Source organism: Ambystoma mexicanum, chromosome 6p (genome assembly GCF_040938575.1).
Source record: "Ambystoma mexicanum isolate Mex_15411 chromosome 6p, UKY_AmexF1_1, whole genome shotgun sequence".
Classification (NCBI taxonomy): Eukaryota; Metazoa; Chordata; class Amphibia; order Caudata; family Ambystomatidae; genus Ambystoma; species Ambystoma mexicanum.
In genome coordinates, this window is record NC_090935.1 from 1436340692 (window position 1) to 1436354333 (window position 13642).

Consider the following 13642-nt stretch of genomic DNA (forward strand, 5'->3'; position numbering starts at 1 on the left):
CATCCTGCAAAATGAACAATTGCTGCACACTTCATAGTGGGAAGATTGTTGGAGCCAATCTGACTAATGGTCGTGAACTCTCGGTGATTGGGAGGACAGGCCAAAGCAGGCGTGGCTGGCGTGGGATCAGAGCATAGGCCATGTTAACACAGTGTGCTTTACTTCATTCCATCCTTCCATAATTTTTATTTTAAAACGTAGTCAGGTATAGGTTATTCTAATTCTAATGCATGAGTACTTCATTAGTTACTTCAATTCCAAGTCTTCACTATGCAGGTCTATCTCTTTATACTTTGGTTTCTGGTAGCACATTCTCCAAGTATTTTGTGCCCATTATGCTGAATTCATGTTCGCACATCTGGATCTCAAGCGCTCTTGAAATGCACATGTATTCTTCGTGATGCTTCCTTTGAAAGACAATCCCTAAATCGTTTTTTAAATATATCTGTTGAGGAAACAGGCCTTTCTGACTTCCATCTTGTGGAACCCGTGTGAGGCAGGGGGGAGAAAGAACACCCAGCCTTAGTGCATTGCATTTATATTCTGTCATTGGGCTTCATGAAGTTGGAAACGTTTTGAAAGAAACACTGCACATTCCTTTTTCTTTCAATATAAGGGAGTAGGTGAAGGAGATCAAGTGAGTGAGAAAGCAAAGGAAGGGCCAGGGGCAGTGCCGGATTATCCATTAGGCCAAGTAGGCACCAGCCTATGGGCCCCGCTCCTTCTAGGGACCCCATGACAACGGATCACAATAAAGCAGTGCCTTAAATTAAAAACGTATTAGGAGATAATTTGCAGGGGATCACGGGGGCGACATTTTGACTGTCTAGCAGCCTCCACAGGGTTTACTCCGGCGCTGGCCAGGGGCAGGCAGAAATAGTAGGTATGTGCTGTGCTGCCCCGGAAGAAAGAACAAACTGCCAGCACGATAAACACCCAAAGCCTACACAGCCCCCACTCCCTGGGCCTTTCTTGTGAAACCTAAACGTGTTCAGCTGCTACTCCCTGTGACCAACAGCCTACACAGCAAGGTCCTGCCCACTGCACCCTCCCTTGCATCATGAATCGGGGAACCCTCATTTCAGGGAAGATGCCTTGCCTCCCCTCACTCCACATAAGGACCAAGGACAGGGAGCCCTGTACCTTTGCAGGACGCAGACCCTTGCTAGACACAGCCCCCTAATCCCTATCAGGATGCTGCCGACCAATCGGGGACTGCGAGTCCTATGCATTGCTGGAGGTCAGGAGTGGGACCTGATCCCACCTTTAAATATTTCTCCTCCTCAAGGAAGGAATGTAATTCTAGCACAGACAGGGTTTGTAGTGGCATTTACCATCTAGTAGAATAGAAGGTATCCCTGCAACAGGCTACCGTGATCTGTGTCTTACCTATAAATCACAGGGACTGACCACCATTACGATAGATCAGTATTTTAATGTAAGTAACCACTTGTTGCAGAGATCTGTTTTAACCCGGAAGCCACAGCTTTAAATTCCAATAATATAGCTTGCATGTTAAAGCACCTGCTATGGAAGTCTGCGTGCAACCAGAGGGTGGAGCTCGCTAGGAGACTGGGAGAGAGAAAAGGGGGGACAGAGAGGGAGGGACAGATGGATGGAGAGAAGAAGAGTAAGGAAAAGGGGAGGGCGTAAGTTAAATGAAGACAGGAGAATAAAAAGGCTGGGAGAGGGCAAGAGATAAAAATGTGTATGTAGAGTAGGGAGGGAAGGCAGATTGGGTGGGAGAAGAGAAAAAGAGCAGGTAAGTGGGGTTGGGAAGTCAGGTGAGCAAGAAAGAAAGAATGCTGATCGAATAGGGAGTGACATGTGGAGAAAGAGAGAGGGGGTATGAGAAGAAGGGGAGAGACTCAGGAACATTGAGTAGTGTGAATGGGAGAGTTGGAAGGAGGGAAACTATTGTCATAGCATGGAAAAGGCAAAGTGTACACCAGAGACCCCCGAACAAGAGCCCAAGTGGTGAATCCCATTTAATAATTCCCTAAGAATGAAAGGTATGTACCTTTTATTCAACATATATTCCTTAATTGAGCTATTAAAACAATACAAACCAAGAGCAATAGTGAAGCAAGGACGGTAGTGTGGCAACAACATTCTACCAATCGTCCCTTCCTTTCGGCTGTCACCCTTCTACTCCATCCTCTCCCCCTTCAATTTTGACCCCTGCTAGTCGCCTTACATCCGCTCTTTCTTACCACCATTTCAGCACCCCTTTATGTCTCTTCGGCCTGGTTAGGCAGAATCAAGGATGATGCCAACTCTCCACTGTGATGGCTGAGCAATGAGGCCTAAGCCCTTATTCAATCTCTGCTTCAATGCACACAAACAACGCCTCCATGAACACTGTGGTTACTCCCAGCAGGCCGCAAAGAAGAAGAAGAGGCATGGGGAACTGGCATCTTGTAATGAAAGACAGTTCCCTCCTACGCCAGAGTACTGCAGCATGGAATGGGGCTGTTTGTAATCCAAAGAACGTCATTTTAAAGCACAAAATTATATTTTTAGATGGATTTTGTAAGCTAATTTGTAATTGAGTTGTGTGCGCAAGGTAGTGCTAGTATGCAGGAGAGTGACCGGGTGCACCAGCAACTAGAAATGTAACCAATATCATTAGGGTTATAAACATATTTGTAAACAGCTGCGACTGTGAATGGTGAATATTAAGGGTCCCTATTGTTATTTATGGAGTAACACTAGTCCATTAAACCACGACTGAGGCTTTATTGCAATAGTGTACACTGCAAACAGAATCACTTCTATGGGCACTTGTTTTTGGTAGGTAAGGCACAGTGAGATTGAATAATTTGCCCAGGATCACACACTTAGTTTATGTGCTGAAGACAAAATGTGAGACTAGGCTGAAATGTAGATACTTGACCAAGTGTCTACCAACTCATGTTGGTAAAATATCTGTTAATGTTTGGGTTTGAAAAACTAAACTAATTCTACTTTTTGTACAGGTAACTTTAAAAGTGCACAAGTCACATGATAAACCGACTTGACAGAGTACACATCGTTGTAGAAACATGATGTTTAAAAGGTGCATGGGGGTAGTTTTGTTTTGCATCCTAAATTGCATGGAATGGACCATTTCGGTTTAGGCCCTTTGTTGCAATTTCAATTGTTTCCCCCACACAGTAGAGAAGTAAAAAGTGGAAAATATGCAAAACCGGTTTCACGCTTCACTACATGTCTGGAAAAGTGTAAATGCCTCTCACAATTAACTACTGTGGAAGCCATCTACAGTGTTTTCCTTTGGAACCTGTCAGCTTTTACCAGGCGTAAAAGTAAGGCGGGTTCCATAGTTGTCTATTGGTTTTCCGTCAGCATAAAAATACACGCTGGTTGAAAATGAAGCAGATTTTGCAGGGGACCTCGAAGAGCAGGCGAGCGTGTTGAGTCTGCTTCGCTCTCCCACTTTGCCCGTTAAATCGCATAAAGTCCCACAGGCCTAAAAAGTGTCAATAAGTGTTTTTCCTGCCAGCTGTTCCCCTCTGCATGACTTGGAAACGGATCCCTAGAATTGCATTTTTATTGCCCCCGTTGTGAACGCAAGCCTAGAAGCTCCATCATGCAACTTTATAAGACACTAGACAAAGTGGCATGCAATGCCTGACAAGATCATTGTTTCACACAGCTTGCTGCTTGTTGTGTAGCGCAATCATTTCTAATCGCCCAACAATCACACTTAAATTGCTTATTAAAACCTTGTAGAATTGTAAGAAAAATTTGCCATAGCGATGGCCACTGCCATTGACCTGATGTAAATGGTCTGATGATGACACATGTTAAAAGGAGAAGGCCTCACAGGAAGGCCACACGCAGCCGTGGCTGTTTGCCTTTGATGTGGGTGAGGAAGGGCAAGAGAGGGCTAGTGGGCATGTGTCCCTTGTCCGGCCGTTAAATCTGCCTCTGGTGCAGAGGTCGTTTCATCCCATTTACGCAGGAGGATTTACACTTTCCTATGTTATGCCCCGTTAGACACCTTGCAATAGAATCGGATGGTTTAACCAATGACCTTAAGCAGTGATCGAGGGGAGCGGGAACGGTTGGGAGCGGTGTTCCACTATTTTTATTTCTTTCTGTTTACCATTCCTTTACTTATTACGACTGTATTCACCATTCTATATAGAGGATTTGTCCCTAAATGTCCTTGTGCAAGTGTAAAGTTGTTACAGGATTATCACAATGCCCCGGCCGCAACACCTTGTCGCATGTTGCGCTGTCCTTCCGCCTACCCTCTCCCCTGCCGAGACCACAGTTCCACTGCTTTTTTTCGGTACACTTCTACCACTGACCTTAAGGTGTTCACAACGTGTTGGTGTAGATCTTGATACTTTTATATGGCATTGTGCTTAAGGATCTAGCATAGGAAAAATAAAATAAATCTACCCCCGTACTGAAAATCAAAAGTCGGCACCCATGCTTCCTGCACACTAAGAACTGTCTTGTGAAACTTGAACCACGGGCAGCACCATTACTAAAAGGGACAGGGTTGGGGCTAGAAGGCAGAGCCCATTGCTTACAATTCACAAGTTGTTTTCTCTTGGGAGATGGCGGAAGTGGGGAGGTTAGAGTAGGCTTCTGGACAGAGGACTTTGCTCATTTACAGACATCCTGGCCAGCACCCTCTGGACATTCCTTTATAGTAGAGCACTATAGCTTTTACATTTAGGGAAAAGTTAGGTTAACTTCATACAAAATAAAAAAAACTTGAAACAAAGCATTGGTGTCCTAGTCCTGGCTTTGCAGCAGCTTATCTGTAGGCCTCCCTCTCAGAGAGAGCAGGAGATAACTCTGACATCTCATACTTCTCCATTCCCGACATCTCTTGCTTGGAAAGTTCCAAGATTGGAAAGGCCTATTTGGTAGTGGATAGCCTTGCTAGCACTCACACACATTTATCCCAACCTGAAACTCAGAAAAAAGGTGCAGAGTCATGATTTGTGTCAGTCCGCCACATTATAATAATAATTAATTATAATTTGATATCTTTATAGCGCTTTGATTCAAAGCACTTTACAAAGCACATATTTAACTACATTATTATTACCCATCGAAATTGGCACTCACTTTATGAACCTCAGAAGGATGAACGGCTGAGTCGACTTTGTCGGGATTTGAACCAGCGTCCTGCAGATCAAAGACCGATCACAGCAAGGAGCGCTTAACCCACCGAGCCATCTTACCGGCATTAACGAGGGCAATAGTAAAATGGTCAGAAAATATATGGTCAGCATCTTAAAAAAAACATTTAAAAATACATTTGCAGAATGTTTGGCTCATTGTTTACTTCAGTATTAAACTTGCCTTCTGAAAGTGCACAGTCTGCAATGTAACTGTGCCTTTGGTTGGAAAAGGCTTCCTTGAATCCTGAACACTTTTGTGTTTGCTCTGCCGCCCTGCGGCCTTCTCCCTGGTCCTCCCGATGGGCACTCGCTTCTCCCGCTGCACAGTGTGGGACTGTTCGTGCAGCGGGAGAAGCCAATGTTCTTTTTGAAGTTGGTTGGTTTTGCTAGTTTCTTATTTTGATTGGGTCAAGTTGCCCTTTCCATTGCATTATGGGTCCTTGGGGTTTCCTTGACTTGGTTTTCTAACGTCTTATATCATATGTTTTATTGCCATGCAGTCACAGTTGGAAATAGAACAAACTCATTTAATATTTTACTGGGCCCGAGGAACCAGTTCAGGCTTTTTTTTATCAGCCTGAGATAATTAATAGTGTATCTAAAAATCCCTCTGTTGTTTTTAAATCATGGCTGCAGTTCTAATTTAGCAGAAGGTTTGGCATGAACACATTCTAGCATAATAAAAAGGACTTGTGCAGCTGTGACTAACTCATAAACACCTGTCGTTGCCTGAACTTTAAGGTGACCCACAAGTGTAACTTAGAGAATCTTCCCTTTCAGTTCTAAAATCCATTTCCTTCTGCCCAACAATGTCCTACAAAGGTTGAATTTCTTAACATGTTTGCAGCCAAGGGTTCGAGCGAGGGTCACCTGCGTTATAAATGAGGCCCATCAAAACATCTGCTTGAATCACCCTGCAACAACACCGTTTTTATTGTGCACATATCGATATTATTTTAGACAAATGTGCCATTGTGTAGTTAAGCCCCAGACAATCTACACAATTATCCCTGTAAAGCATACACCATACAATATCTTTTGGGCGCCCCTCTGAAAGTAAGCATATTATTTTCATATTTTTTATTATGGGCTATTAGGTGGCATTTACGCACCAACCTATAAGCTGAAATGATTGCATTGGAGTAAAGCAAGGAGCTAGAGAGAGAAATAACATGTAATGGGGGACACACAGCTTGTGGGTGCTTGGCTATTTACCCATCTGTTGACTGCATATAGCCATGCCCACCAACTGCCTTGCCCTCCAGTCAAAAATACAGCCTCGTTGGATATTTCTGAGCTAGTTCCATCAAGCAATAACATCAAACTTCGGCCTGCCAGTGTTATTTCCTAGCAGTAAATTAAGTCTCACTGGCTTAATTGCAGCCGTAAACCAAGTGTGTCTTCAGCTACTTGATTTATATATGTTCCCTGCGGAAAAGTCCTGTTAATAACAAACACTGACAAAGCCAATGGTTTTGACGCTTGTGCAGGTATTAGATAGGCATTTGCCAGACAATCCTATCATATGCCCAGGTAATCACACCACGTTCCAGCTGTTGCCCTCTTATGGCCAGGTAGAATCATTATTGCAGTGCTAGACAAATGCCGCCCCCATACCTACACACATGGCCAAACTTGGCTTGGCCAGTGCTTGTTCCATCGTGGCACTTCTGGCGGTGTGCATGCCCCTCTATGATGTTTTTTCATGGCATTACGGTTCTTGCCCTTATGCTCATAGAATGGGGATATCAAGAAAGTGTAGGTACTCCAATCCATCAGAATAAAACATTACTTGACGGGTAACTCATACATGGCATATGGCAACCTGCGATCTAATAATGCAGGGGGACATGGAACCAGTAACCATCGAGGTGCACTTTTTAAATAAATAGCAAACGCCCATTTCTAGTGACAGCTGCTCCTCGAGAGGTTAAGAACCGCTTTGAGATTCCACCATCAAAGGGGCAAGCGTTTTGGAACACTAGGTTTTGGGCAACTTGATAGATAACCTGATGCATAACTAACCTGAATGAATATGGGTTCACAAGCATGGGTCCCAGAAATCATCAGTTAACATAGTCAAGTCTGGTTCCATGTCATTTTATCGACATTAATTCCTTCGAAGAAATTTACTTTGAAGAAATGATGCCGGAAAAAAAATGATTTAAAAAAAATGTGGGGTTCATTCCCAAGATCCCCCTTTCCTTATACTAGTCCTCCTACCCCAAGTCCCTCCCCACTCCTTTATATCCCTTACCCGCACACCCATTATAATTCAATGTTTTTTTGACATAATTCCTTCCTAGTAAATTGATTCAGAGGAATGTCTGTCGGCAAAACGATGGGATAAGGCCAATTCTATGTACAGATATACATAATGTAACCTTATAGTGAGAGGAGTTGTTCTTGCAGTATAATGCCACCCTAAGCTCTATAAAACTAGTAGGATCACAGAGAGAGAACAACCATATGCTGATTGAAGTTGTGGTGGTGAACAGGGGCATTGCTAGGGGGGGGCTAAGGGGGCTATAGCCCCTGATCTTTTGGTTGTAACCCCGGATAGAATCTCAGGAGCTACAGCCAAAAGACTAGCAAGCCCCCAGTCCCAACAGTTCCAACATCAGCTTAGCCCCGGGTCTTTTCCAGACCTAGCAACTCCCCTGGTGGTGAAGTATAACCCCATAAGGTATGCAACCTTTGGCTCCCCAGACTACAAATCCCATCAGCCCTAGCCAGCATAGTCAATGGTGAGGGATCACAGGAGGCGTAGTCGAACATATATAAAATGCCACATGTTGTATAAGCCTCAAGTAAAAGTATAAAACGTGATGGTAAAAGAAATGTTGTTTACTTATGTAACATTTAAAGAGCCAGGTTGTCATAAGGTACGAATTTTGATTGTAAACTTGGTTTGACTCAAGCAGTTTTAGTATGGGCACGCATAAGTTGTAATGTAAAAGTGAACGGTTTCTCTGTACAAAAGAAAAAACATTGCTCCATGTTTAAGCTTTCACTTTGGGGTGTTAAAATGAATGTTGCTTGACTAGTGGGAAAAAAACATTTCCCCAAACATGCTTTGTTTTGTTGAAAGAAATCTTGTTTGTAAATTGCATTGCCGCATCTTGACTGCAGAGAAATGCACACTGCGGTTTCCCATTCTGCATCTCCAGTCAGAATGTTTAGAATGCAGTCAAGAACAATATAGCGTTAGCACCCCTGTTTCAAAAGCTGGAAGGGGGGGTAATGGCCTAGCAGCCAGAGTTATAGGACCGAGTGAAGCGAGGGCCTATAACGAGGGCATCAGGACGATAACCCCATTCCAGGCCTTGGAACGGGGTGCTAATGCTGTTAACACCCAAGGTTAACAAAGCAGTAACCTGGGGTATTAAAAAAATAAAATAAAGGATTTTCATTAATTGAACGGGACAGTCATGTAAGTGAGGCAGCAGGGGGGTTTGGGGAACAGCTTTTAAAAAAGAAACGGGAGGGTAGGGGAAGATGACAGCCTGTGGGTTCCGTGAAACGCAAGCTTAGATCAGAGATTTCAGACCGAGATCTGCAGAACCTGATTGACTCTGGAACTACCTGCCAGTCAACATCAGACTCGCCCCCTCAATTCTAAAGTTCCGGAAGGAGCTCAAGACGCTCCTCTTCAATGAAAGGCTCCTCTCAAACACGTATTTATTTCATTTATAAGGCACACAGGCAACCCGGAGGCATTAAGGCGCTGTTACAGGTACAAGTCAGGTTTGTGTAGCTTGTCATGCAGTTATCATGAGATACATCAGTAATGCAGGCTCAACCAAGAACAACATTATTGCGCAGCAGTATGGTCATGTATGTTATTGTCGGCGTATAATTGACAGGTACAGGTCTTTAGTATGTGAAGAGCTGTGTTTTGAGTGCTTTACAGAACAGCCAGTAAGATGTAGGTCCACACACCCTCCACTTCCCGCCCTACCTGAGACTGGGTGATCTGCCTGCCACAGTGTCCTCCTCTGATTGCTTGAAGATCCCTTGCAACCAAACTGCCCACCCTCCGCCTCCCCTGTTGGCTCCCTGCAGCCTTGTGTCTCTGCTTCCCTCACCATGTTCTTTCCCCTATGATTGTAAAGCGCCTTGTTGACTCCCAAAGCTACATCTACGCTCAATAAATACCATCATAATAAAGTATTCCATTTTCTTTGTGTGCAAGAAATAAGCCCGGGAGGCCGGTGAATCGATTTAGTATTTATTATTTATTATTTGTATTCATTCTGTGCTGTTTTTCAGTACATACTGTTTATTAATTTATCCATTATGTCTCAGATTTATGAGATACAGTATTGGGTAAAGCCATTGCCGACTGTCGATAATGAAAAACAAAATGAAATACAGCACTGCAAATTCCACAGAGGCCGCGCACGGAGACAATGTTACGGAAAAGGGGGCATCGCGTGTCAGCCAAAATTACAAAGAAGCCTAATTTGAAACAGAACAGAAGACACCTCAGGAGGCCAAAGAGAAGGCGTGTGACCCAAAATGCCAACAAAATACAACCATCGAAAGCGAAGAACAAGGTCCTCTTCACCAGCCTGGATAGGTTGCAGCACTTTATAATTGTAAACAATTACCTTTGCTGTTGTTGTTGCTACTGGAAGAGTTTGGAACTGTATGGGGTACAAGTCCTTTGACTAAAGCACTAACTCTGGCGAGAATATTTCTTTACATGTTTTGTCTGTCTTCTAGCTTGTCTTCTCCCTGGGGTAGTGCCCAGGTCAATCGTCTTGGCGTGTCATCTCCTTGGGTTAGTACCCAGGCAAATACTGTGGCTTGCCTTAGAGTATCAGTGAAACGCTCATACTCCTTTTCCCTGGCCAGAGTCGCTCTACCTTCTCATTCTTCATCTTTTTCCTGGCGAGGACATCAGTCTTTTCTTATTAGTTTTTTTATACCTTGACCAGAGCTTTGGCTTTTCTGACTTGTCTTTGGTCAGAGCTCCCCCTGTAGTGCTCTTTAGCCAGATCTCTTCCCTTTTCTCTTTCTGAAGCCTCCGTTTTTCTTCCCTGGAGTAAGGTGCCACACTTCCCTTCTCCTCCTCTGCCTTTTCAGAGGCCACGGCCTCTTTCTACTCATGGGCAACAGCCTCATTCTTTCTTCTCTCTGGATAAAGTGCCCTACTAACCTTTATCTCCCATTGGAGTAAGTATTAAATCGAGGGCCCTGGGACCGGACGGCATGACAAACATGCACTTAAAACAGCACCCATGAGCTTGGGCGAGGTTCATTAGCGAAGTCTTTCGAAGATCAACAGCTGCAAAGGCACTACTGACATCTTGGACCACTGTGGTTATAGTGCCAATATACAAGAGAGGAAGGCGAGATGATCCCATGAACTTTCGACCAATCGCTCTTCTAAACGTGATAGGCAAAGTCTACGGATCCCTACTTCTTCGTCATTTCCAAAGCTGGGCGAGTGGGGCACCCTGTAATGACCCGTTCCAATCTGGCTTCAAAAGAAACGTAGGGACAAACACTAACATTCTAACACTGAGTGTCCTAAAAAGCAAGTCGCAAGCAGGTGGGCCCAGAACATACATGGCCTTCATCGATCTATGTCAAGCATTTGACAAAGTAGATAGACAAAGCCTTTGGAACCAGTTGAGAAAGTGGAACTGTCGAGCATCTTTACTACATCCACTCATTGCCCTCCACACAAATACTAAAGTGAAATGTGAGGCTTGACCATCGAGGAACCCTATCTGAAGAGATTATAACAAATTGTGGGGTGAAGCAAGGATGCCCTCTGGCCCTGGTGCTTTTTTTGAGCTTTATAGGAGACTATAAGGACACGGGGCACTTGGTTAGAGCTTTTCCGCCCCATCTGGGAAAACAAAAATCTCTAGAATCCTGTATGCTGATGATGTAATCCTTGTTGATCAAACAGCAATAGGGCTACAGCGCCAGCTTAACTACTTTGCCAGTTACATCTCTGAAAACCGTTTGGAAATTAACAAATCCAAAACAAAAGTTCTATTCTTTGGAAAGGGGAGAGAAAAAAGTGACGATTACGCCTGGAATCTTGGAGGGGAGCAAATTGAAAAAGTGGCTGAGTTTAAATACTTAGACAACACCAAACATGAAGACGCTGTCCAAAACCAGCTGTTGTCCAAAGTAAAGAGTTTAACTTCGCAGGCAAGAGCGATATCCAGGAAGTATTGTCGCTTCTCCCTAACTCCCATCGTGGACTTCTATAAAGCCAAAGTTGTCCCGTCGCTGGTTTATGGTGCTGAAGCCATGCTAGAAATACCAAAAAAAACTTGGCTCAAACTAGAAAGTTATTATTGGAGAGAAGTGCTGAATCTACCTCGCACCACGCCCATCATCCTAATAAGACGAGAAATGAGCCAACTTTCACTACTAGCAACAGTGGAGAGAAAGACACTGATGCTGTTCAGGAGAAGCTCCTGCTAGAGTCCCGCCCAAAGCTACTTGAAGCGATAAGCAACGAAGTTGAGGGAGGTCGTTGTCCTGCCCTAAACCAATGGTATGAGGAACAAGAACTAAAACTGATTATGTGCTCCAAAAAAGAGCTTCTGGAAAACCCAATGAGAATCCAAAAAAAGTTAAACGAGCTGGACTGGGCATCTACCTGCGATAAAGCTGCATCATACAAACTGGTTGCTCATCTGCCACCCACGCATTACAAACTCCATGTCCTTCAACCATTTGTTGAAAAATACCCAAATCGGAGGATAAGGAACACTTTTTTAAGAGCTCGACTAAACTTGTTGCACACGAACGAAATTATGAAGATACGTGGCTTGGCACTCTCTAACAACTGTAGATTCTGCAAAGATCCATCTGCAGTTGAAACAGCGAGGCACCTCCTCTTATCGTGCCCGGGAGTCGAATCGATTAGAAAACCTTACCTGAAGCAAATCTTGGCCACAGCACACATCTTCGATGAAGCGGTCTGGTGGCAAAGACTAATTGGAGGCGGTCGAACTAGCTGGGTAACTGCCACAGTGAAAATTCTGGACCTGATTCTGGCAACCGTTGATAAAGAAAATATACCTTAAGGTTCTAGTGACAGGACAGACAAGAAAACACAAACACAAAATTATTTTTAAAAACCTTCGGGTTAAATAAAAAAATAAATAAATAAATTTGAAGTAAGTTGTCGCCATCGTCTCCTCATCCAACATCTCTCTAAAGTTAAAATTCACCAACCCTGTACCCTAAGGCTCCCCTTCACTAGTATACAGAGACCCAGGGATTGGACTGAATGGCGTATTCCTACGTGGATGGAAAGGCGGGATGTTCTGTCTGAGCATGCGCAGCAGCAGGAATGCTATACCTGTCCTGAGTGTGAGATGGATGACTTTAAGTAGGCCAGCTTCCGTTTGGGAATGTATGTATGTATGTATGTAGAGCTGTAAGCTGCTGTGATGGTGCTGCTTTTTTGCCTCTCTTTCTCTGGCTGTAGGGCTTTACCTCCTAGGAGCCCTGGATGTTCCCTGTACTTGGCAGGTTTGTGTGCAATAAAGTCGTTTTGGTGGACTGGTAATTTGGTATAAAAATTCTTCTCTATTGTCTGGGTGCGTCTCCGTTTCATTTGATTGACGGTGCTGAATCCAGGGGGCTTTGTACTGGGGTGGCAGCTGTAGGGAGAACCTCAGTTGCGGTCTCCTTGTACTGCGGGGAAGACGTGGAGTCCCATCTGCATGTTAAGAGTTCTGCTTCTCCCCCTCACCCTGAGTACTAAATGGGAGAGAGATGCAGTTTTCCTGTAACTGTTGTATCCGGGGGGTGAAATATTAAGGTATCCCCATAGCCTTTCTTTCCTTGGATCGGTTTTTGGGTTTCCCGGATCAACTTCAGAGTTTCCGTCTTTGAAAGACAGAGATTCTGGGAGAAGCAGTTATCATTGCTTGGTCCTTCAGAGTAGTCTGGGAGAGTACTCCTTGGGATATGTTCTAAAGAGTCCTTCCCGGTATCGTTGGTTTTGGGGACCACTGGATTTCAGTCCCAGGACCTTGTGACGATCCCAGGAATTCACTTGATCACAGAAGCAGCAGGACTGTCTGAATGGGAAGGCCTGTAATGCAAAGCAAGTGTCTAATTTACTCTGCCTTGGCTGTTGTATGGAGATACAGTGCTGCCTAGTGTTTGCTTTCCATTACTAGAGTCCCATGCCTTCTATATTGGCATTGGAAGGGGTTGGCACTGTCTGGAGATGCAATATTGTCTGTGAAATGCTTCCCATTCGACAGGGCCCATGACATGATTATGCTGTACGTGTCGTTTCCCCAACACCTCTGCTAGTTCTGGATATCATCTCTGATGTGCCACTGTGACTGCATGATACCATCTACAACACACAAACGTTCAGGGGCCAGCCAACCTGCTTACAGCAACACCGTGGATTTGGGAAAGGATCAGGGGGTCAGAACTTGCCAACAATCTCCTTGACGGGGCGGAGCAAAGGGTGGAATCATATCAAGGAGTACTTC

At 44.3% G+C, this 13642-nt stretch overlaps 1 protein-coding gene across 2 annotated transcripts in view; it reads right to left on the reverse strand.

Moving 5' to 3' along the window:
- Positions 1–13642, reverse strand: part of CFAP299 (cilia and flagella associated protein 299) — a 2370083-nt gene that overhangs the window by 1660993 nt on the left and 695448 nt on the right. The window lies entirely within an intron of this gene.